General features: G+C 38.4%; 1 protein-coding gene across 2 annotated transcripts in view; it reads left to right on the top strand.

The window, feature by feature from the left end:
* DDAH1 (dimethylarginine dimethylaminohydrolase 1) overlaps positions 1–25269 on the top strand; it is a 230125-nt gene that overhangs the window by 52027 nt on the left and 152829 nt on the right. The window contains exons 2-3 of one of the 2 annotated variants that reach the window (XM_075999705.1): positions 14702–14753; positions 20660–20774. The gene's annotated coding sequence lies outside the window, so the exon portion shown is untranslated. The remainder of the gene's footprint in view (positions 1–14701; positions 14754–20659; positions 20775–25269) is intronic. The other variant, XM_075999706.1, reaches the window with a different exon arrangement.

Genomic DNA, 25269 nt, shown 5'->3' with positions numbered 1-25269 from the left:
CAAAAAATTCCATTGTTACTTCTTTTGAAAGGCTGTGAAAGTTCAGCCTTTGCATTCACAGGGTTAACTTTCCTAATATTCTATTAGTGCTGCAGACATTAAACAGCAACATTATTCCTGAGTCCAGTTCTTGTAAATGACATGCTTATTTTTTATTTATTATTATTATTGTTTTTGAGACAGAGTCTCACTCTGTTGCCTGGGCTAGAGTGCCATCGCGTCAGCCTAGCTCACAGCAACCTCAAACTCCTGGGCTCAAGCAATCCTCCTGCCTCAGCCTCCCAAGTAGCTGGGACTACAGGCATGTGCCACCATGCCCAGCTAATTTTTTGTATATATATACTTAAAAAAAATTTTTTTTTTTAGTTGTCCAGCTAATTTCTTTCTATTTTTTAGTAGAGACGGTGTCTCACTCTTGCTCAGGCTGGTCTCGAACTCCTGAGCTCAAACGATCCTCCCGCCTCAGCCTCCCAGAGTGCTAGGATTACAGGCGTGAGCCACCACACCCAGCCAACATGCTTATTATTTAAATAACTGGCCAGCTAGGCTCACTGACACTTCCCATATGAGGAACAAAATAATTATGGCTAATACTTACTGAGCATTTGCTTTGTGCCAGGCTCTATCCTGTGCTCTTTTATACATACTCACTGTTTAATTCTCGCTGCACTCCATTTTAAAGATGAAATGCTGAGGAACAAGGAGGTTAAATCCTTTGCCCTAGGTCAGGCTCTTACCAAATACTGCACTGTAGCCAGAGCTGGGCTGGAGTTGTGGACAAGTTATGGTTTGGTGGTACCATTTCTCCATGTTTCTCATAAAATGTTGAAATAAGAGCAACTGCCAGAGTCAGTTCAGCCAAGATGCTGCGGCACAGAAGCTGAAACATCTCTCTCAAATATACTTGAGCTCTCACCTGCCCTATTTATCGTAGGTGCCCCAGGTGGAGACGGGGAGGAGGGTTGCAGAAGCCTTTGCTTGGTTTGTGAGCACAGAAAATGTTTACCTAGAGACTCAGACTCACTTCTCTTTGTAAATATCTGCTCTGCACCATCAGTAAGCACCACCCTGCCTCATCTATTCCTGTTTTCCCTCTCATACTCTGATCTCTCCCAGGTAGTCCCTCGGCTTTCAATTTTCCACTTTCCTACCCCCCTTCAACTGCCTACGCCCTACAGGTTTGAAATGCAACCTGGATGGCACTTCTTGCTGGAAGCGATTCCTGACTGTTCTAGACAGAGGTTGGCGTCCCTGCAACTCCCCGTGCAACCCCTCATCATGGCTCTTATTGTCCTACATTGTAATTGTAGGCTTAGTTGTCTCTGCTGCTAGACTACAAGTTCATCAAGGGTGGGGACCCTGTCTTATTCACTGGTGTCCTGAGAATGCAGCACAATTCTGGACACATAGAAGGTGTCTCACACGAATAAGGGAAAGAAAGCATTCTTTTGCACATCCATTTCACTCTAAAAGTATTACATAAACCAGCTACAGAGACTGTGCACCTCCACATTTAAACATCCAAGATTTGGCAGGAAGGACACAGCCAAGAATAACAGGTTAGAAATGTTATTTCTCTGTCCCTGTACATCAGAGAGAAAATATCCCACTGCTATCTAACCCAAGACCATAGGAGTGAATAATCTTTGATGTGGGGAAAAGAAAAAAAGTAAGCCTGAAAACTATGTGGCTGGAAAAAAAAAATGTTTCAAACAGCATTTTGTTTTTCTCCTCTGTGGGCTTGTTGTATAAATTATGTGTAAGGCAAATATGTGATAGAGAGATGCAGTGCTAATTACTTGTCCTCAAATGTTTGGTTAACCACGCCTCTTAATCCCACATACAGTACTTTAGCGCAGAATTAAATTCTGCCCCTTAGGCAGGATTAGCATTTGGAGTTTCTTGTTTCTGTAGTTTAAATGTTTTTATCCCAATATTTGTACTTTTCCATTTAGAATAAATGTACTGAGTATGTGTGGAGAAATATAAATAGCATGGAATTTTTATGATTCAACTCATCATCCTTATTGGTTTGTGGTCATTTTTATGGATACCAATTTTTTTAAATTACTCATCCATAATTAGTTACAGGAACATAGAAAGAATTGCTAGACCACTCTTTCCTCTAATGAATCTAGTATCCTGAACTCTTTGCCAATAATTATGATCTCTAATTTTATAAGGGAAAAAATAACTTCCTCAGTCTTTACTCTCAAAATGCAGACATTTCATGGTATGATTTTTTATGAAATAATTAGGAAGAAAAGTTTTTCTCTGCTGCCACATAGATCAGGAATGGAAAAAAAATGTTGCTCTGATCCACTGGGGCGTCTACTCCATATGAGTGATAGTACTAATTTATTCATTCATTCATTCGTATTTGCTATGTGCCTAGAAGGTACCAGAAACTGCTACTTATTGGAGATGTGAAAAGAGCTAAGCTAAGCTCTGTCCTCAAGGAGCTTACAATAGAGGGGAAGAAGGTTGTATAAAGAATCATAAGAAGACAATTCTTACATGGAAGTCTATACAAAGCGCAAGGCTTTAGGAGCAGAACCTGAGCTGGCTGGGCTGGGAGTGGGTGGTCGGGAATATGGATGTGCAGAGGAGTCGCTGAGCTGAGACCTGTAGGAGCTGTGGGAGGAGAAGGAGCAGGAATTTGCCAGGCAGCAGAGCTGGTGACTCAGATAGGGAAAGGCATTCTCCACACAGCAGTGAGGAAAGCTGGTGGATGGGATTTGGGGGCCTTTATTCTCATTAACAAAATGGCCTATGCCCCACCTCACAACTCACAGAGACATGTCAGGTGAGGCAACCCCATTGTGAGGCTCAAGCCCAGTAAGGTTCTGTCCGGGTTGGCCGTTAGCGAGAGCACGTTCACTCTGGCAGCCATATGGTGGCGAGACCCTGAGGAGCTGCCTCTGTTGGTGCAAAATGAGATGCGGCCAGACCTCAAACAACAGTGGCAGGAATCAGGATGCGAGAGGTAATGAAGAGGCAGAGGCAGGGGGACCTGGTGATTGACTAGGTAGGTCACAGGTACCCTTGGTGCTAGAAGCCACAAGATATGGACTGACTGAGTTTCCAATTAGTGGTCATGGCCATCTGCATCACCCAAGATAGAACTTAGGTTGAGCCTCGCACTCAAATTAACTTGAAGGCAGAAAGAAGAAATTGGCTCAACATTAGAGCATTCTGATGACAATAATTGGGATATTTTCAAAATAGGTTGTCCATTTTGTGGGGAGGATATTTGTCTGCGTTAATCTATGAAATAATCGTATCTGAGGCCAGGCATGGTGGCTCACACCTATAACCCTAGCATTTTGGGAGGCGGACATGGGAGGATCGCTTCAGGCCAGGAGTTTGAGTTTGCAGTGAGTTATGATGACACCACTCTAGCCTGAGTGACAGAGGAAGACCCTGTCTCCAGATAAATAAATAAATAAATAATCATATACAGCCCTAGAGACGTAACTGTAACACTTCTAACAAGGAACAGACTGAGGCTCACTCACAGTTCTCCATCAGCATTTTTCCTTCCTTCCTTCCTTCCTTCCTTCCTTCCTCCCTCCCTCCCTCCCTTCCTTCCTTCCTTCCTTCCTTCCTTCCTTCCTTCCTTCCTTCCTTCCTTCCTTCCTTCCTTCCTGCCTACCTGCCTGCCTTCCTTTCTTCCTTCCTTCCTTCCTTCATTGCTTCCTTCCTTCCCTCCTTCCCTCCTTCCTTCCTCCCTCTCTTCTTTCGTTCATTCCTTCCTTTCCTCTTCTCTTCTTCCTTCTTTTGTAAAGGAACTGAGTGTCTCTTTTTATTTTTTTAGAGACAGGGTCCCGTTATGTTGCCCATGCTGTTCTCAAACTCCTGGGCTCAAGAAATCCTCCGCCTCCACCTCCAGAGTAGCTGGAACTACAGGCTCGGGTCCCTGCACTGGCAGCATTTCCATTTTTCTTTCAAAGCAGTTCATAAATACCTTTTTTATGCTTATATTTTTACAGTGGAGCCAGAACATGTATAGCAAGGAAGTCGATTATCATGGTTAATATAAATGTGTGATGTCAGATCTATTCCCCTGGCAGCCTACATTTCCTATTCAGTTGCACATTGACATTTTCCTGTGCTTTTGCCCATTTAAATACCTATATCTGTTTCCACAGCTCCTCAAAATTTCAGGGAGGAAATCTGCTACAATCACATTGAACCCCTACTCTCTCAGCATTTAGTGACAAGGTCCCTTCTTTGTGCTTCAGCACAGTTCATTTTCGTATCTGAATTGTTCCCTCTTAGAAATCCATGAACTTCGGCCAGGTACAGTGGCTCAATCCTAGCACTCTGAGAGGCCCAGGTGAGAATATCCCTCGAGGTCAGGAGTTCAAGACCAGCCTGAGCAAGAGCGAGACCCCATCTCTACTAAAAATAAAAATAGAAAGAAATTAGCTGGACAACTAAAAATATATAGAAAAAATTAGCTGGGCATGGTGGCACGTGCCTATAGTCCCAGCTACCCGGGAGACTGAGGCAGAAGGATCGCTTGAGCCCAGGCGTTTAAGGTTGCTGTGAGCTTCCTGACGCCACGGCACTCTAGCCTGAGCAACAGAGTGAGACTTTGTCTAAAAAAAAAAAAAGAAAAGAAAAGAAAGAAAGAAATCCATGAACTTCTTCATATACTAACTCAAAATTAAATTTCTCTGAGAAATTTACTCACTATTTCAGTTGCTTCTTTGTTTCTTGATGACACTAATGAACTGTATTAAACTTGCATACATGTGTCTTCTTAAACTGCAGTCCCCTAGTACTGATTCGTAGCCTGTTAGGGACCAGGCCACAGAGCTGCAGCTCTGCTGCACCCCTACTCCCCTGCCCGCCCTGGTCTGTGGAAAAATTGTCTTCCAAGAAACCGGTCCCTGGTGGGGGACTGCTGCTCTTAAACATTTTCGTGTACATATTGTGGGCATTTTCAAACAGTATCATCCTTAAACTAGTTTGAGTGTTCAATAGATGATAACCTTAACTAATGGACAGACTGTGGAAATACATTTCTATCTGCCCTAATTTTACCTTTAAAAGTTGATGATTTTTTCTAGAACCCAAAATATATGTGCCATTAATACATCATCCCTGTTTCTGACTTCTAAGTACAATTCATTGAACAAATATTCAAATTATTTTATATGCCCAGAAAAATACAAACTATAATAAACCAGGATTTAAAGGTAAATAGCTTATCGAATCTGTTCCAGATATTTTATTTTTGTTGCAAAGAAATAAAATATTACAGACATAGTTTATATCCCTTTCAGTAACCTTCACCCATGCAGTTTCTCTCTTTTTATTCCTAAAGGCAAAACAAACCTGAAATTAGTGAATTTACTATCCATCTGTCTTCCTATACTTTTACTAAATATGCATCTTTCTGTGATCACTGTGTTTATTAACGTTTGCATTTTAAAACTGTACCTAAATGTATCTTTACATGTCTGGATTTTGTTATTTTCTCCAACCTGAGAATCCCTGTATTTTTATAAACAGATGTAATCTACTATATTTATTGTGATTATTGATATGTTCAAGGTTATTTCTAGCATCTTTCTTGGAATTTTTTATTTCGTATAATTTTTCAATGCTTTTTAAATTTTTTCCTTATTTTTGTCTTTGTATAAGTAGCTATTTCTTTATTTCTTTGTGGCTGCCACATTTGTTTGGAAAATAAACATTCTATTTATCTTTCTAATGGGGCTACCACTTTAAATACAAAAATAAAACTTACATATTATTTTTAAAATTCCAAGTCTGCACTTACCTTCTCAATCTCAATCTATTGATACCATTCATTTTTCTCTAGGTAAATATAACTATCTTTTTTCTTTTTTCCTTCTTTTATAGAAAAGTGGTTATACCATACACAGTCTTCTATAGTTCACTTCTCTGTGATAGCTTTTAAACATCTTTCTATGTTGGTAACATAACTCTGTCTCCTTTTTAATAGCTATGTAGCAAGGATGGTGATAGCTAACATTTGCTGAGTTCACAATGGACTTCTGAACTATTTAACTATAAGAATAAATTTGTGTTGTTTTATGCTTCTGCATTGTGGTGGTTTGTTAGGGCAGCAATAGAAGATGAATATAAGTGGCCACAACTAATAAGCTGTAGTGAAATGGAAACTCAAACTCAGGTAGTCAGATTCCAAGGTGTGTATATGGCTAAATCATAAGTTGTTTAACCAGTTCATATTGTTGGGCATTTAGGTTGCTTTCAATTTACAGTATTTCAGATAATGGGGCAGATGTCCTGATAGCTATATCTATCTTCATACATGTTAGTTAGACTTTCTATGGGGAAATTCCTAAAAATGAAATTGAGTCAAAGGACATGCACATTAAACATTTTTTATAAACACTGTCAAATTGCCTTGCAAATGCAGCTCTTAGACAAGAACTAAATTCAGTAGGAAAAGAATTAACAAAAAGTATGAATGGATCTAGCTCACTGGTGACCATTTCAGCAAAGCAAAGGACTGAAATGATGACATAACTGAAAGTGCCTTTCTCCTTCAATTTAGTTGGAAAGGCTGCAGATGTCTGTTTGAGAAGAGTCACTCTGGCTCTGTCTTCTTGTTGTGCTTAATGGGTAAATTCATTACTTTGTGCTTTTACTTCTGGGTCTTGCTCTTTGGCCCTTGAAGAAATAAAGGACTGAAAAAATAAATGGCCTTTTCAGTAAGGATCACTCGTGCTACACATCCATTCCAAAGGGTTATATGACTTCCACTGAGGCTGGGCTTTCCCACATGCACAGTTCAATGCATTAAAATACAAATAGCATTTCATTAATTTTGAATGATAGGCTTTCCAGGAGGGCCCTCAAACCCACCTCTTGGAAGAAATTACTGCTTAAAGAAAACTAACACAGCAGCCATCTCCAAGGCAAGGACCCAGTGACTAGCTGGCATTTTACTGGAGTCACTGAAGGAGGCCCTCATCAGGGTGTAACGGCCAATTCCTAGCATGACCCTAGAGAACAACCTCTTCACGTTAACAGACCCCAGGCTCTGAAAGACAAGGAGTATTTCTTGCTGGAGATAACTTTTACTTTCTTTGGGAATCTTAACTTCATTCTCTTATCCAAAAAGTGGTTTCTTCTTTCCTTTCTTTCTCCTTTCTGCCTTCCTTCCTTCCTTCCTTCCTTCCTTCCTTCCTTCCTTCCTTCCTTCCTTCCTTCTTTTCTTTTTGTCTTTCTTTTATGGTGATAAAGAGATATATTTAGAATGAGTCAGCTAGACTTAGTTTAAATGATCCCAATTTTGTTGGAAACATCCAAAGCATCATAGTCAGCAGCCAGCTAAACATATCCCTTCTCTCCAACAGGCCTGATCAGGGTGTTGACCTTGGCGTTGTCAATGTCATAGAGCTTCTTCACAACCTGTTTGATCTGGTGCTTGTTGGTCTCGACATTCACAATGAACACACGTGTGTTGTTGTCTTCTATTTTCTTCATGGCTGACTTAGTGGTTGGGGGAACTTGATGATGGCATACAGGTCAAATTTTTTCTCCCAGAGGTGCTCCTCTGGGGATATTTGGGCTGCCTTCTAAAGCTACAGCATCTTGGAACTCCAAAAGGTGGGTGACATACAGATCATTTTTTGGGTGTGTGGCTGTGGACGCCTTTCAGCACTGCTTTCTCCGCCTTTAAAACCTTTGCTTTGGCTTCTGCTTTGGGAGGGGCAATGACTTCCTTCTTTGTTTTAGGAGCTATCTAGGTGAAAAAGTGGAAAGAGTCTCTTTTACTCCTGGCTTGCACCAATGCTTTTGTTGAGGTTGTAAATCTGATAGCATCCTTTTTTCTCCAGTGCTCTTTCCTTTATTTCAGAACTTTCTTTTCTCTTATTCTACTGCCTTGGGGATTTTGGTTTTCTCCTTAGGCTGTGATTTTGAATCATGAGTTGTGAAACCCTTCGACTTCATTGTTAGGCTTGTTTTTTGCCCTTGTGCTCAACTGCTTGATCCTGGGACATTGTAATAAACATTCTCTTAGTTGTGAAATGGAAAGATGTCTAATTAGTGAGGTTTGTTAGTTTGTTATTAATTTACTTTTGCTTCATTTTATGTAATAAACCAGAATGGAAATTTTGAATTCTATTAATAGTAAATTTTAGGGTATGATGATGAATAATAACACCTCTTATTTATTAACTACTTACTGTGTTTCTAACGCTACTAATTTTTTTTTTTTTAGTGCTCTAACTTATTTAAGTCCTCATGGCTGTTCTGTAAGGTAGGTGCTATTATTATCCCCATTCCACTGTTGAGTAAGTTGAAGTTGTGAGAAGTTAGACAACCTGCTCAAGGCTGTATAGTAGTAGAATGATAAAGCTAAGATTCAAACATACGCTTGTTTGACCAGTCTGCAAGCCTAACCACTGTACTACAATGTTCCTCGGCATTTAGTATTATTTGTTTTTTTTTTTTTTTTTTTTTTTTTTTTTTTAGAGACGGGGTCTCGCTCTTGCTCAGGCTGGTTTTGAACTCCTGACCTTGAGCAATCCGCCCGCCTCGGCCTCCCAGAGAGCTAGGATTACAGGCGTGAGCCACCGCGCCCGGCCTTAGTATTATTTGTATGCAATGCTTCCAGGAACATTTTTAATCAGAAAAAAAACTAAACCTAGAGCTACTTAGCTGTGGTGATGGAGAAGGGACACTGGAACAGGAGTCAGGAGAGGGAGTCCTAGCAATGTCCTTAACTAGCAGAGCAAGTCCCTGAGCAAGTCATTTCACTAGCCCCGGCCTATGTTTTTCTCATCTGTAAAAGTGCCAGTCTTCTAGCATCCTCAACAAAACTTGATTTCCTTTGCGTTAATTTTTCCTACATTAAGATAGATGAAACCTGCTGCTCCCATATCGTCTGTGATCATTATAGCTGGTATCAGATGAGTCAGTTGGCACAGAGATCCTTGTCCTGAAGAAAGGAGGGAAAATGCAGTGATTAAATGCTAACATTCTGGCACAAAGCAAGCTAAGCATAATGACTCAAGTTCAAAGCCTGGAAAATCTTGGTGACAGCAAGGTGGATATATTCTTCTGTCTCCAATTTTCCCTGTGTATATTCATCACTGGCCAAAGAAATGTGGGTGAATCTGTGGCTCATCATCGATCATCATCTAAACTTGCTCAAGCCATTGTGGAGTAATAATGCTACCAAATTGCATAGCTAGAAATGAGGCCTCGCCACAGAGAAGACTTGCTAACTTTCTCAAGCATGTGTCTTATCACATAGTGTTTTTCTGTCTCATGTTTTGTGAATCCATATGTCAAAGTTCTAACCCCTAGTAACTCAGAATGTGACTATGTTTGGATATAGGCCCTTTAAAGAAGTAATTAAGGCAGAATTAGGTCCTATAGGTGGTCCCTAATCCAATATAATTAGGTTCCTTATAAGAAAAGGAGATTAGGACACAGACAAGATACAGACTGAGGGGAGATCCTATGAGGAAACAGCAAGGAGGCAGACATCTACAAGCCAAGGAGGTAGGCTTCAGAAGAAAACAAACCTGTCGACACTTTGAACTTGGACTTATGTCCTCCAGAACTGTGAAAAAATAAATTTCTGTTGTCTAAACCACCCAGTCTGTGTTATTTTTTTATGGTAGCCCTAGCAAACTAATATGTCATGTTTTAAATCCAGAGTTGTTTTAAAGTTTCTTCTTTACTTTTCAGAAGTTTTTCACTTTAATTTTTTTTTAAATGTCTTTCCTCTTTTGCTTGAGCACCCTAATAAGTCATACTTGGATATCTGGCTTCATTCATATACAGGAGTACAGAGATTTCACCAGATGTTAACGTTATTTGAAGGATGCCCAATGATTGAGGTGACTCTTGACTGGTACTTTGAATATAGCTTACATTTTTATACCTCTGTAAAATCCTTGTCTTATCATTGCTGACACCTATGTGTATCAGTTCGCAAACAGATTAGTTTTATAACTAATAAAATAAAGCAGTGAACTATATATAATTGATTTCTCATTCCCCTGCCCCCATCCTATGAATTTTTCTCCTTTTCTTGCTCTTTATCTTGGGTAAAATAGCAGCAGCAACACTATCCATGCAGGTTCAGGTGCTCAAGATAAAAACTTAGGGAGTCTTTCTTGATTCTTTGTTTTTCCCTGCCTCTTACATCTAACTCATTACCCACTTCTGTTCATTCCTCATTTAAAATATCTCATGGAAAAAGACTTGTAATTTTAAACTATGATATTAAGTATGAATTGGAAATATCAATACAGACTCATGAATTAAAAAATATACATATGTGGGTACATGCATGTATGTATGTGTGTGTATATAATATATACATTCTAGCGGTGTTCACTGAAAGAACACAGAAGCAATGCTATTACTCTAGCAATGACACTCCTAGAAACCAGGTCTTGGTTTCTACTCATCCTTACTTACTGAAAAGAACCAAGATCTTTAGAGAAATAGCTAATTCCAGTTGTTGAACAGAAAAACTAAAAGGTAAATTTAGGACATTTTGTTGTATCAGAAAGCAAGGAAGTGCTCAGTGATTTATGGAGGCATGTTACAAGGACATAGGAGCTAGTTTGAAAGAGTTCCCACTAACCAAACTTTGGACAATTTGAACATAACTATATTGCTTATAAAAAAATGAATACATAAAAATCCATGAGTCCATAGTAATACCCAAAAAGGTGAAAGAAGAGGGGAAAAAAAAACCCTACATTTGCCAGCATTGGAGGTGACTATGGAATAAATCCTTACTCTGAAATTGGTAATAAAAGGGAAGGAACTAAATATTCACCTTGCCTTTTTAGGAGGAATTGTATATCATCCTACTTGATGAGGGAAAACTCATCTTTAGAGAAGAATGCCAATGAAGGACTGATAATATTTGAAAGTCTGGTATACCCCTCCCAGTGAAATAACTGATTCAGGCAAAGATCATCAATGGTAAAAGATTATTACAAAACATGTATTCACATAGTGGCAAAGTTTACTTCCTAATTGTAAAGAGTACAAAGGAGAGATCTGGAAGTCACCACATCGACCAAGTGATCCACCTTCCAATCAATAATATGGGATAACCTTGCTTCATCTTCTTCCTGATGTAATGCAGATGAAATTCTTTAAATCATTTGTGACTTTTTCTTGACAAAAGTGTTTAACCTGAGTCTAAGCAAGCCTGTAGACCTAACTTCAAATATATAGGAGTTATAGGGAATTGAAGATCAATCAAATTACAAAGACACCTGCAGAGCAATCTGAACGCGAGATACTGTATAAGACAACTCTTTCACATTCCTCCAAAAGTCATTATCCTGGGGGAGAAAAATTAAGGGAACTGTTTTAGGTTAAAAGAGACTAAAGAGACATGACAACCAAATACAATATATGAATCTTGGTGGAAAACAGCTTTATAAAAACAACTAAAACAATTTTAGGAATAATTGGGGAAAATCTGAATACGAGCCATATATTAAATAATATGGATATTATATGATATTAATTTTGTTACCTGTGATAATGACATTTGGTTATGTATAAGGAAATTCTTATTTTTAGGAGATATATACTTAGGTGTGAATATTTAGGTATGAAGTATAAGATTTCTACAACTTTCAAAATAGATATACAACATATATATAAATATATGTGTGTGTCTGTGCATATGGAAAGAAAATAAATATGGCAAATAGTAACAATTGTTGAATCTATGTTGGATCTACGTTGAGATTATACAGATATTTATTTTATTATCCTTTTGAGTTTTCTAGATGTTTAAACATTTTCATATTAAACAATTTAAGAAAATTTCCCTGCCTTTCCCCTTCCCTTTTCCTTTTATGCCTCTCCCATTCATCCCATGACCACTCTCCAGGTATAACTCTTCATCATCCCTTGCTGAACTTTTGTGGTGGCCTCCTGTGTTTCTGTCTTCAGTCTAAATTCCTCCAAGCCATCTGCCCGGGACAGCTTCCTAAAACTCAGCTCTTACCATTTCTCTACTCTGCTTTACTTTATCAATAGTCACCTCCTCCTCATCACCCGAGCGATAAAGTCTGAATAAGTGTAGCAAGCAAGGCCAGTCACACTTTTGTTCCAAACTACTCTGCCGGCCCATCCTCATTCGAGATATTCTCCTGCCACCTTCCAGCCTGTGCTCTACCAGGGGGTCACAAACTCAAATGCCTGTGTAGAAGACTGGGAATAAAACAGCAGAGGGGGTGGGTCTAGCGTGGACTGTGGTGCAGGAGTCACCTGCCAAGGGGGCAGCTGTTATTTGGGACCAGTTGAGAGTTGCCATGGGAGAATGTGGGCCTAGAGTTGCTAAATCTTTGTTTCCATTTAAATCAAAATTTATATATGAATACTCCTCCATTTTAAATGCTAACAAGAAATTTACTTTTTTTAAACATCGTACAGGATGAAATTAAAAAATTGTGAACGGCAGTGTGTGACTCTTCTATGATGACTCCTTCACTCTGACTTCTTTGTCATTCTTCCTTCTCCTTCTGTGATCTACAGTACTTCCTCTCTTTCCTGGTGAAAGTCTGTGATCACTTCAAAACCCAGCAAGCAAGGCCACTCACGTTGCCATTTCCGCCCCTGCAGACCCGGTGCTCCCTGTTCGGTGCGTGGCAGCCAATGGCCCATACAACCTTCCTGCTAGGGCTTGTCATGGATTTACAGAGCTGGCTATCCCTCTGCGCCCCTGAAGTCTGAATCTTCACGATTAAGAACCACATTATTGGCCGGGCGTGGTGGCTCACGCCTGTAATCCTAGCACTTTGGGAGGCCGAGGCGGGCGGATTGCTCAAGGTCAGGAGTTCGAAACCAGCCTGAGCGAGACCCCGTCTCTACCAAAAATGGAAATAAATTAATTGACCAACTAAAAAAAAATATATATACAAAAAAAAATTAGCCGGGCATGGTGGCGCATGCCTGTAGTCCCAGCTACTCGGGAGGCTGAGGCAGTAGGATTGCTGAGCCCAGGAGATTGAGGTTGCTGTGAGCCAGGCTGACGCCACGGCACTCACTGTAGCCTGGGCAACAAAGTGAGACTCTGTCTCAAAAAAAAAAAAAAAAAGAACCACATTATTCATCTGTCTTTCTCCTGCACTGCTCACAGTATCTGGTATGAAGTCAGCATTCAATGAACACCTGTTGATTGAGTCGCAGGCTGTTAAAAGTAATGCTGTAGAAGAATTCAGGACATAGCTTCTATAACATCCAGTTGGAAATGTACTTAAAAATGTCTATAAACAATAAGAGAAAATTTCCTATTATTATATTCCAAGTAAGGCTGTCTGAGGATCATTTATCTATTGCAAGAAGTCACATAATCAAGTTTACCTTTAAAAAAGAAAAAAATTGCAAGTCAGGACTCCTTCTGACCCCTCAACCCCAGACAGTGATAATATTGTTTCAAAGACCACCTTGAACAATCTTGATCAAGATCCGGCCAAGGGCTGGGCCCGGTGGCTCATGCCTCATGCTACAGCCTCATGCTGTAATCCTAGCACTCTGGGAGGCTGAGGTGGGCGGATGGCTCGAGGTCAGGAGTTCCAAACCAGCCTGAGCAAGAGCGAGACCCCATCTCTACTATAAATAGAAAGAAATTAATTGGCCAACTGATATATATATAGAAAAAAATTAGCCGGGCATGGTGGCGCATGCCTGTAGTCCCAGCTACTCAGGAGGCTGAGGCAGCAAGATTGCTTGAGCCCAGGAGTTTGAGGTTGCTGTGAGCTAGGCTGACACCATGGCACTCACTCTAGCCTGGGCAACAAAGTGAGACTGTGTCTCAAAAAAAAAAAAAAAAAAAAAAAAGATCTAGACAGGTTCAGTAAACCATAGGTGCTCTAAACCTGCCTGAAGCTATGTAAGACCTGAGTGCCGGAGTGTGCGCTGAACCAAGTCACCTTCTCTCTTCGGACATCAATTCCTGCCAGTACTTGACACATTCGATTCTCTCATTCTTGTCCCTTTCATGTTTTGCTTTTCTGAAATGCTTTCCTCCTCTTACTCAGAATTCCCACCAAAATCCACCTCAGACTTCTTCCAAGGACTGACAAATACTGCCTGCCTTGATTGTTCCTTCATACTGTATTCTTCATTTATCTGTGTTCCTCTTTGTTGGGTATGACCTACTCTGGGGTAGGATGTATAATAAGAATAATGATGACATTAAGAATAAGATAATATGATAATGAGAGTCATTTGAGGGCCCTCATTAAAAATAATAGTTCCCCAGACCTCTCCCTAGAGATTCTGATTCAGTGGATCTGACATGGAGTGGGAATGGGTATAAGTATTAGTACTTTTAACAAGTGCCACAGATAATTTTTATCATCAAGTAACTGTAGGAAACACTGGCGTCATCCTTAGAGGCATGGATTTGGCATTAGACCATGAGGCTGGGCTTTCCTGCCTATTAGCTGTGTGTAACACTAGGCAAGTCACCCTGCTCTAAGCCATGATTTTTTCATCTAGAAAATGGGGATGATAATCACCAACATGAGTTTGTTCTGGGGAATAAATGATTCATGTAGAGCATGACCACAGTGCCTGAAACATTCTTAGTTCTCAGCAAATGTTTGACAATTATGTTTCTATCTTGCTTGTAATTTGCTTGGTTATGTTACTATGAATCAAGACCTGGATGACGGTTTTATTGGTTCTTCTGCAGCACCATCGCGATTCAGGGTAGGACGACCCAGAAGATTTCACCCCAGCCAAAGGTCAGAGCCTGCCAACCCCTGCCAAAGTTTTATTGTCTCAACGCCCTTTGTTCTCTGTGATTTTATCTGTCGTCTCCATTAAAGTGCAGAAAAGTCTTTAGCTGAAAGACTCAAATCTAGGAACAAAAGTAAGTTTTGAAGGAAAGAAAATGTGCTCACTTTTAACATAGTCTGTTGGGCTAGTGATCACTTAGATAGGTACACAGTTTCAGCAGACAGTTGGAAATATGGGTTGGGAAATAGGTCTAGCCTAGAGACATAGATTTGTGAATTGTAGAAATAATAGTTGAAACAATGAAAATGGAGAGAGTGTAGACCAAAAAGAAAAAAAATTATTGGATCCTTATGAAACAAGTATGTCAGAGAATGGAGGAGAAAATAAAGAAGGAATAATAAGAAATTTAGGAGGAAAACCAACAGGATTATAGTAGTAAAAATAAGGGAGAATTTCAAATAGAAGATGATGATCAAAAGTACCCAATGTGAAGGACTTTCGTTTCTGGCTATGACAAATTTACTGGTACCAGCCCTCTTGCCATGAATAGCTGTAAAACTGAACAAAATATATGAAGCAACTGTTTTCAGACATTGGAATTCAGGCAGTGCTGAACTTTGATCCCTGGGCATAAGGAAACATGAGACGAGCCCCTCAGTCACCCTGTCTTTTTTTCTGGAGGCACAGAAAAGTGGAGCCCAGTTCGGTAACAGTCGCCTTGCTGAGATGAAGAAGCAGAGATCAGCGTTCAGGGCTATTGAAGTGGTTAGAATTTGCAGGTCAGGGTAACTAAGAGAAAAGAGCTGTACAAAGAAACAGGTCCAGAAATCTCCATCGAGGTACTCTTAAGTCTGTGGCTGAATACTAGGCTTCTCATTCTCTGGGTGACTCCACAGAGTCTGGTGAAAAACAACTACTGTGGAGCTATAAGCTGAGTGGAGATCCAGAAAGTGCACAGGGCTGGAGACACAGACATTCTGGGTGGAGAGACCTCATGGACTCCCTGGAGTTTTCAGTGAAGACCCCAGGAGGCCATACAGTAGGAGTTAGGGCAACTCTAGCCCTAGAGTAAAAGTTATTCTGTGTTCATCCAGATAAAGCTCAAAAACAGCCTTGTAAAAATCAAGCCGACCCACCAGTATACTAAAAGAACAAAATTCAACACTCTTTAAATCCAGACCGATTAATGTAGCATTTAATGTCCAGCATACAATTTATTTATTTATTTGTTTATTTTTGAGACAGAGTCTCACTCTGTTGCCCAGGCTAGAGTGAGTGCCGTGGTGTCAGCCTAGCTCACAGCAACCTCAAACTCCTAGGCTCAAGCGATCCTCTTGCCTCAGCCTCCTGAGTAGCTGGGACTATAGGCACATGCCACCACACCTAGCTAATGTTTTCTATTTTTAGTTGCCTGGCTAATTTTTTTTTCTATTTTTTTAGTAAAGACAAGGTCTTGCTCTTGCTCAAGCTGGTCTTAAACTCCTGACCTCAAGCAATCCTCCTGCCTCGGCCTCCCAGAGTGCTAGGATTACAGGCATGAGCCACTCCAACTCCAACTATCTAGCATACAATTTATTCAACAAAAATTAGTAGATATGTGAAGAGGCATGACCACAAAAGATTTTTTTTCAATAGAAACATACCCAAAGATGACATAGATGTTGAAATTAGCAAGCAAGGACTTTAAAAGAGTTCTTATAAATATGTTTAAGGATTTAAAAGAAAATATAAACTCAAGTGAACAGAGGAAAATTCTCACTAGAAAAATGGAAATTATAAAAGAAAACAAGCTAGAAATTCTAGAACTGAAAAAAATATAATACCTGAAATTTTTAAAAAGTCACCAAATAAGCTTAGCAGCCAACTGGATTATGCAGAATCAAAAAGCTTAGTGAACTTGAAGACAGAGCAATATAAACTATTTGAGCTGAAGCACATAGAGAAAAAAAGCTGAAAAAAAAAATGAACAGAGCCTCACTGATTTGTGGATAGTATGTGGTGGCCTAACATCTGTGAAACTTGAGCTCTAGAAGAAGAGATTAAGGCAGAAAAAATATTTGAAGAAATAATAGATAAAAACAATCAAAATTTGATGAAAAATATCAACCCATGAATCTAAGAATCTCAATAAACCCCAAGTATGATAAAAACAAAGAAAACTACTTCTAAGCATATAGTAGTCAAGTTTCTGATAGCCATGGTTTAAAGAGAAAAGTTTTAATAACAGTCAGAGAAAAAAGACCCTTTCTACACAAGACCCAGGAGAATAATAATGCTGACTTCTCAACAGGCAAGAAGAGAATGGAATAACATCTTTAAAGAGCTAAAAATAATAAAACTTGTGAACCTGGAATTAGAAACCTAGTGAAAGGTCCTTTAAAAAATGAAAGGGAAAAAGAAGGAAAGCAAGAAAAAATGGAGAGAGGAAAAAGGGAGGAAGGAAGGGAGGAAGGAAGGAAGGAAGGAAGGAAGGAAGGAAGGAAGGAAGGAAGGAAGGAAGGAAGGAAGGAAGGAAGGAAGGAAGGAAAGAAGGAAGGAAGGAAGGAGAGAAGAGAAGAGAAGAGAAGAGAAGAGAAGAGAAGAGAAGAGAAGAGAAGAGAAGAGAAGAGAAGAGAAGAGAAGAGAAGAAAAACATTGCCAAATAAAAACCGAGAGAATTTTTTCTTTTCTTTTTTTTATTTCAGCATATTATGGGGGTACAAATGTTAAGGTTACATACATTGCCCTTGTCTCCCTTTCCCCCTCGCACTTGAAGCTAAAACTGAGAGAATTTATCAATCGTACACATGCACTGTAAGAAATGTTGAAAGAAGTTCTTCAGGCTGAAGGAAGTGATATCAGATGTAAACTTAGATCAACATGAAAAATGAATAGTACTAGAAATGGTAAATACATGGGTAAATAGAAATTACTTTTTTCCTTGCTTATTATTGAGTGAGTAAGACTCTTAATTATAGAGCTGAGTACTTCGTAAACATTGCAGTAGTCTGGGAGTCAGGAAATTTAAGCTCTGATCCACTTCTAAGAACTTAGATAAGTGGCTTAATCTCTTATTTTGGTTTGATCATGGGCCAAGTAGGATATTAATACTTATATTCATCTCTTATTGGTAAACATTCAAAAAATGTTTCTTTTTATCACTGCCAAATACCTCAAAAGAGCTATCTACCCATTACTTCTCAAATTTAATGTGCATATTAATCACCTAGGGATCTTGTTAAATTCAAGCTATAATAATAGTTATTGTATTAGTAAAAAGATAAACAAATAGATCAATGGAATACAAAAGAAATATATCCTTTTTTTACCCCTTTTACTTCTAACCTATTGTTACTTCTAACTTCTATACTTACACTTTATACTTAAAGTCTCTCTCTTATAAATTGTACTGAGTTGGTTCTTGTCCTTTTATTCATTTTAATAATCTCTACCTATTAATTGCAATGTTTTAGTCCAATTACATTTAATATAATTTTTGATATTGGGTTTATATCTACCATCTTGCTAATTGTTTTCTCCCATGTATTTGTTTTGTCTCGTTTTTTGGTGGTTGTTCCTTTGTTTCTCCATTCTTTCTTTCTTTTGGATTTCTTGAGACTTTTTAAGTATTCCATTTTATCTCCTCTATTGACTTGCAAACTATACCTCTTTGTTTTATTTTTTAGTGGCTGATCTAGGGACTGAAGATTTCATACCACTACATGTGTAGCGTAAAAACCTTACAAAAGTAAACTTCCTATTCCCCAATTTGTCCTTTGCACTATTATCATACTTCTACATACATTAAAAGCCCCACAATGTTTTTACTATTTTTGCTTTAAATAATCAATTGTCTTTACAACATATTAAATAAAGTTGGTATAATAGCAATTCTGGAAATTTTCCTAAGTGATTCCTCTGATTAATGTATTTTCCAAACGTAGTATGTTAAGTCCTTTACAAGCCCTACCTGCTGGGGCTGGGTGAAGCAATTCTTCAGTGAAGTCACTGCTACTGTCCTGATGGCTACTCCTCAGAATCTCCAGAATTCACACCGGAGAAAGAGGAGAGCAGGATGCATAGAAAGGAAGGGAAATACCAGCAAGTAGACAGGGAGAATGAAACCACTTTGGTCTGTATTTTAAAGTCTCATTAAGCTTAACATTTAATGAAGTATAATTTGAAGAGATGTATTTGCTTTTAGAAAGCAAGTTGTAAGTCACTTGGGGGTTATTTCACACAGGGAGATGCTGATAAGTATATTTGAATTGTTAGTAATTCGAGTTACAGCTCTAGAAAGCAAAATTCAAGTACTAAAGAATGAGTCTTTACTTGAAATCTCTGGGGAGAAAAAGAACTTTGCTTCCTCTCAAGGTCGTCTGGTGTTTAAAGAAAATGTGTCATTAATGATTTAATAATACATGACATAAGGGGTTACATTTTTTAAATTATGCCACATTTTAAAACCTTATTTTTTTAGGCAGAAAAGTAAGATTGCCTTAAATTTGCAAGTGTCATATCTGAGTTAAAGTTGCATTCAACAACACATTATAAATATACACTTCCTGATAATCAAAATATTTACACAATCACTGGGTATCCCAATTTAAATATATGTTCACATTATGCCTTAAATCTGTATTTCCTTTCGATATTCTTGTATTTTATAAGAATAGAAAGATTATCTAGGAATTTTCTATAATGAGAATGGAAACCTTGTTAATATCTGAATCATGCTCAGTGTAAAACAGAGAATTGGGGCCATTTTAACAGTCAGTATCCTTTCTTGGCTTGGAATGGTAGAGCACTACTATAAAAAGGACTGCTTTTATTTATTTATTTTAATATTCGAAATATTACTAAGTGCCATAGTCCTTCATCTCTGAAACTACTAGCTGAGCCTTACATATCAGTAGACAGCACGAGCCGTGGCCATTCTTTGCATTCTGAGTGCTTAGTGCTGTGTTTCCTTATCTCATGGGCTGTATTACATCTTTAATTTAAATAAGCCCTCATATTTGTGATCGCTGTGCGTCAAGTTATTGGCTGTGTGGCTTGCCTTCCAGCTGTTCTCTGGGCCTGAACTCATAGGAAGCAGACACAGTTGTGAGAGTCCTAGTGCTGTTCTGTTAGCTTAAATCATCCTGGTGGTATCCCCAAATCTTCTGATATAAGAATTATTTTTTCCTGTTTTGAATTAATGAAGCAGAAACACAAGCTGTGAGCAATGTCTATAAATAGACTTTGTTATTTTATGTAGCATGTCTTCCATGTTAGCACCTGCAAGAAGATAGTATGTATTACATTAGTTTCATAACAAGAGTGTTCATACAGAATGATAGCAGGAAGACAAACTGGGTTTTATTTCTTGGTTATTATTGGTTGATGATGTTCCTGTGAGGAACATGGTATTAGGTTAAATCACATGACACTGCTATTTGTGTAGATAATTTTATATGGCTCTACCTAATAGGAAGCAAAGCAGCTTCAGTTCTAGGAGATAAGAGGCATTTTAATTAGTACTTTCTACATCGTTGTGAGTCTGCTACAAATATTTTAAATTAATACATATAATTTAAAAATTAGAACTTGAAAGGCAAGACTTGTTTTGCTCCTATTCTCACTCTGTTTTTACTCTTTGTCATTGTTCTGTTGCTTTCAAGGAAAATGGAGATTTTATATACAGAACATCTGACATTTGCCACTCTGTAGCCCCTTGAGTGGTAAACAAGTAAAAACACAAATAATACTTATTCAGTTGTAGGTTAAAGTCATCTTTAGATTCTTCTTACAATAATTTAAACTTGCAGCTATTCCTTTATGAATTTTTATGAATTCCTTTTCTGTAAAGAAGAGAATTCCATCACAGGAATATGTTAGAATTATTGAAATGCCTTCCCCCTCCTCTTCTTCCACATTTCTCTATTTGCAGTTTCATCTGTACAGAAGAGGAGCTCTGGTAGCTTCGGCTGAGAATTTTCAGTAGGAAATGCTTCAATACAAAGCAAGTGTTATTTTCAAGGCAGACCTTCTACAATTATATTCAGGTAAGTTAAACTTTGGATGTCATTCTTTATAGCTAAAACACATTTAATTATGTTAATTAAAATGCACTTGCATTCAAGTGTTCTTCTATATCACTACTCCTGGATGAATTTAAATTATATTGACAGAAAACATCCATTTCCTCACATTTTCAAATACCATGCAGGTTTCAGAACCTGATCTTCAGCATGGTTGTTTTTGAAATAAAAATGTAATTCAGCTAAGACTGATCTTGTTTTTCCTTTATTCTTTAAGCCAGAAGCAATTACTTTTCATTTCAGGATTAAGCGGCTGTAACGTTGCCATTCGTCGCTGAGGCTCCTGGTTTCAGCACGTCTCCTTGGTTCCCAGCCAGTCCTGGGTGTTCAGGTAGCAGCTGTTGCTGGGAGTGCCTCTCCAGCCCACATTCCTTGGCCATGAATTTTGCAGCCCTGTTTATCTGATGAAGACCTCCCCGTAGTGATTGCTCATGACATTGTCACATAGACTTTAATGAATGATATGGAAAGATCCTAAATATATTTTCCTCCTGGAATGCCAACCAATCCTCAATTTCCCAGCCCCTTGGTTCTGGCTGACCTCTGCAAAGGCCTGGTACTGAGATCTGATGAGACATTCCTACATAAACCACATTTTAACAGGATGCCTACAAGTCTACTCTGTGAGGCTGTCACCCAAGCCACTTCAGAGAATTTTCAACAAATATATTTGCCCATTTACTGAGTCTCGCTTGCACTAATTATTTATTTCAATTTATACTTTTAATCCACAAATGCAGTCACTAGTTTCAATGCACAAAGACTTCTTCTCTTCTTTTTCTTGAAACCCATGACTTCCCTTGGGATAACAGGGGTGGTTTATAGCATGGCTTTCTTATTATTTCACGTCTTCATTTTGCTTTCCCAAACCAGATTGCAAGTTTCTTGAGAGAGGAGACCCTGAGAACTAGAAACATCCATACAGACAGAGAGATAGAAAAAAAATTGGACAGACAGCCTTTTGTTGCTCTAATAATCCAGAAAATTTGCCTTAACACGTTCAGAAGAGATCTTCTGCTGTGGCATGTGACTCTGCTCCTTTCCCCCGCCTGCCCTCTGCTGGAATTGCTAATGAGCAGTAAGATGGCCAAAGCAGGACATTGCACAGGAAACGTGGGGAAGCAGGGGCTTGTCTGACTGAAAGGCAAGTTGAATGGCTGGGATTTGTGAATCCACAACCGAGACCTCTGAAGCTCCTCATTATATGCCTCTTGATAACTACTAGCCTCCTCACAAGTCTCCTTATGGTTCACCGTGCTCAGGGATGTGATTCTGCCTACCCACAAGAGATGGCCCAAGTGACCTTGTGAATTCTCTTTCTCTACTGCGCTTCTTTCATCTCTAAAGTCATCCAGGGGATGACAGACAGCCGAACCAGGTGGTGCCCCTCCCAGACACAAATGCCCTCCCTGTCACCATCCCCTCAGAGCCTTCACCACCTTCATCTGCAAAAGGCATTTACTAGGGGCTGGCAAGACTGCCAATCTGGAGATGCAGCACAGGAGACAAGTCTGAAACTCTAGCCTGGTTTCCTGTTTCGAAGGGCAGCAGGATGCGACAGCTGCTGAGGCAGCCCTTTGCCCTTGGAGAGGAGAAGCTCGAGAATGTGATCACTAGGTCACCTCTCCCTGCTGCGGTCTCACGGGAGGTGTGGACAGTCTCCCTCCCCTACCCACTCTTGGTCAGTTGTCTAGAAAAGAGGAGGAAAAACATGTTTTTGCTTTTTTAAAAAATTGTTATTAAAAGAAGACACACTCTGGGGAAGCAGAATCCATTAGCTGAATCCATTTTAGCATCCATGGTTAATTAATTTAGGCAGCCTTAATGCTATTTTATTATGTAGCCTTTAAGAGCTGTTCTGGTAAATGCCCATCCCATAAATACTAGCTCTACTCTGTATGTGTAATATGCTTTTTGGAAGGGTGAGTCTGAATTATTATCCAGATATTAATCTGCATACAATCCCATCCAGCTAATGCAAAGATGCTTCCTCATATTTTGAACATTATTCAGTACATTCAGAAGTGAGGAAAAAAACTGCTCAGATATGACATTCTGCATTTTAAGTCAATCTGCTTGCTTCCAAAAACATAATTTTTAACATCAATTTCACCATTCTACAGACTAAATAATTGATTTCCGTATTTCATTCTGTAAATTAAACACTAGACTTTGAATTACTCGAAGAATTATTGGCACAGTTAGCCAATAAACCTTTCTTATAAAATGACAGCATTTTAATTTATTATGTGCATTAGCATTTATTCATGCCTAAGATTTCATCAATCAATTTTCCATTTTAAAAAGATGTCTCTGGAAACAACAGTGGAGAAATGCTGAGTTCCAAAAGCAATGTTGTGAAAGGCAGCAGGTCGAGTGTGCTGGCCACACATAACTAAATTATAGTCAATAGCTATGTGGCTCCAAGTATAAACCCACATTTTCTAAAGTATCTACCTTATGAACTGACTTTCCTGGAATGTTAGAATTTTAAAAAGAAAATATTTAAATTTTACTATTTAAGAGGTGTGGTATATTTGTTCAATATTACAACAACTTCTGATATTATTTTAAAATATTTATTTTGTCATTTTAACAGCCTTCTTCTACACTGCTCTGGGTTTTAATTTTGTTTATAGTATGACATTTTAATAGTTGGCTCCAGATTAAATGAATATTTGTATTTTATGGTGATTTTATTAATTAGTTGCTTTTGAAAAATATTTTAAGCTGAAAGTTATTCCAAAATAGAAGCTCTAAGAATCACTACCACCAAGTTAACTTTAAATCATTTAATTCACTCAAAAAAATGTATCTAATACATATCAGAACTGACTTCTCCATAGGCAAAATAGGCATAGCACCTGGGGCCCACGATAATTTTAAGAGCCTATGAAAATACTTTAATTTTTTTAAAAAATCAGAAGAAAAAAACATATTTTAGGTCAAAGAAAGTGTTTATAAATAATATTAATATATTCATCTTCATACCAACATAGTAAATATAATTTTTAATATTTTTGTGCTTAAATTAATTTTTAATATTTTTAATGGAAGAAAGAGCCCATGAAGAAAAAAGTTCCCTGGACCCATAAAAGTCATCATGCAACCCTACATACTATAAGCCAAACTTAATCTAGTATAGATTAAAGGAATAAAAAGGTAAGCAGGACACAGTTTCTGTACCTAATGAAGAAAATGGACATAAAACAGTTTATAATGTGATTTATTCCTTTGAAATTGTTTGAAATAGTAATTACAGACTGAAAAACACAGGATTTTACTACAAACTGTTATTTAACACATAGGCTTGGCCTTATTCATCTTTCATTGTTTATATAAGGTTTACATATATTTTAATGCTACATAGACAATTAGCATAACTTTGTATATTTGTTTATTTCAAACACTACTGATACTGCTATCCAGATCTATATGTCGAAATGTTCATATTTTATAAGCACCTTTCATCGATAGGGCAAAAGGAAATTCCAGGTCCTGAGTATCAGTGGTCCAATAAGGAAAATGAGAAGTGAGATTTAGTTCTTCCTAGCTTAGAACAGTTTACTTACTTATGTCCTTCCAAGTTTTTTGGAGGCTTCAGAAATAGAACAGAATCTTGGCTGAACTTTCCCTCTTCATAAAATTTCTCATTTATATTCAGCATTTATTTTTTTCCCATTGCTGTTCCTAATGTCATAATTGGGATATTCAGAATGTTCTCCTTAACCTAAATCTTTTTTTTTTCTTTTTTTCCTGAGACAGAGTCTTACTCTGTCGTCCCCAGTAGAGTGCAGTGGTGTTATCATAGCTCGCTGCAACCTCAAACTCCTGGGCTCAAGCAATCCTCCTGTCTCAGCCTCCTGCATAGCTGGGAATACAAGGATGGGCCACACACAACACCCAGCTAATTTTTCTATCTTTAGTAGAAACGGAGTCTTGTTCTTGCTCGGGCTGGTCTCGAACACCTGAGCTTAAGCAATCCTCCAACCTCTGCCTCCCAGAGTGCTAGGATTATAGGCATAAGCCACTGCACCTGGCCCCTAAATCTTACTTGTCAATATTTGAGTCCATTTTCATATTTTTTGTTGTCAATTAGAGAGTGATTTCTGAACATTTTCTATTTTTAGAGCAATTTTACCCGCATTATCTTATTACATGCACAAAAGCTTTTTGAATAAGTAGGGCATCATAGGACAGTGGAAAGAACACAGACTCAGACAAACCTGGGTATGAATCTAAATTCTGCCAATCAAGCTGTACAATCTTGGTCTCTTCATCTAACCTCATTTACATCTCAGCTTCCTTATCCCTAAAATGAGGATCATTATGCATGTCTCAGCAAAGTTGCTGTTAAGAATTAGAATAACATATGCTAAGCATTAGACCAGTACCTGGAATATAGTAGATGCTAAATAAGTAGTTGCTATTATTATTGGCCATATTTTACAAATTAGGG

The sequence above is a fragment of the Microcebus murinus genome, chromosome 2 (genome assembly GCF_040939455.1).
Source record: "Microcebus murinus isolate Inina chromosome 2, M.murinus_Inina_mat1.0, whole genome shotgun sequence".
NCBI lineage: Eukaryota > Metazoa > Chordata > Mammalia > Primates > Cheirogaleidae > Microcebus > Microcebus murinus.
The sequence above is the reverse complement of the archived record's forward strand: the minus strand, read 5'-3'. Positions and strand labels throughout refer to the sequence as shown.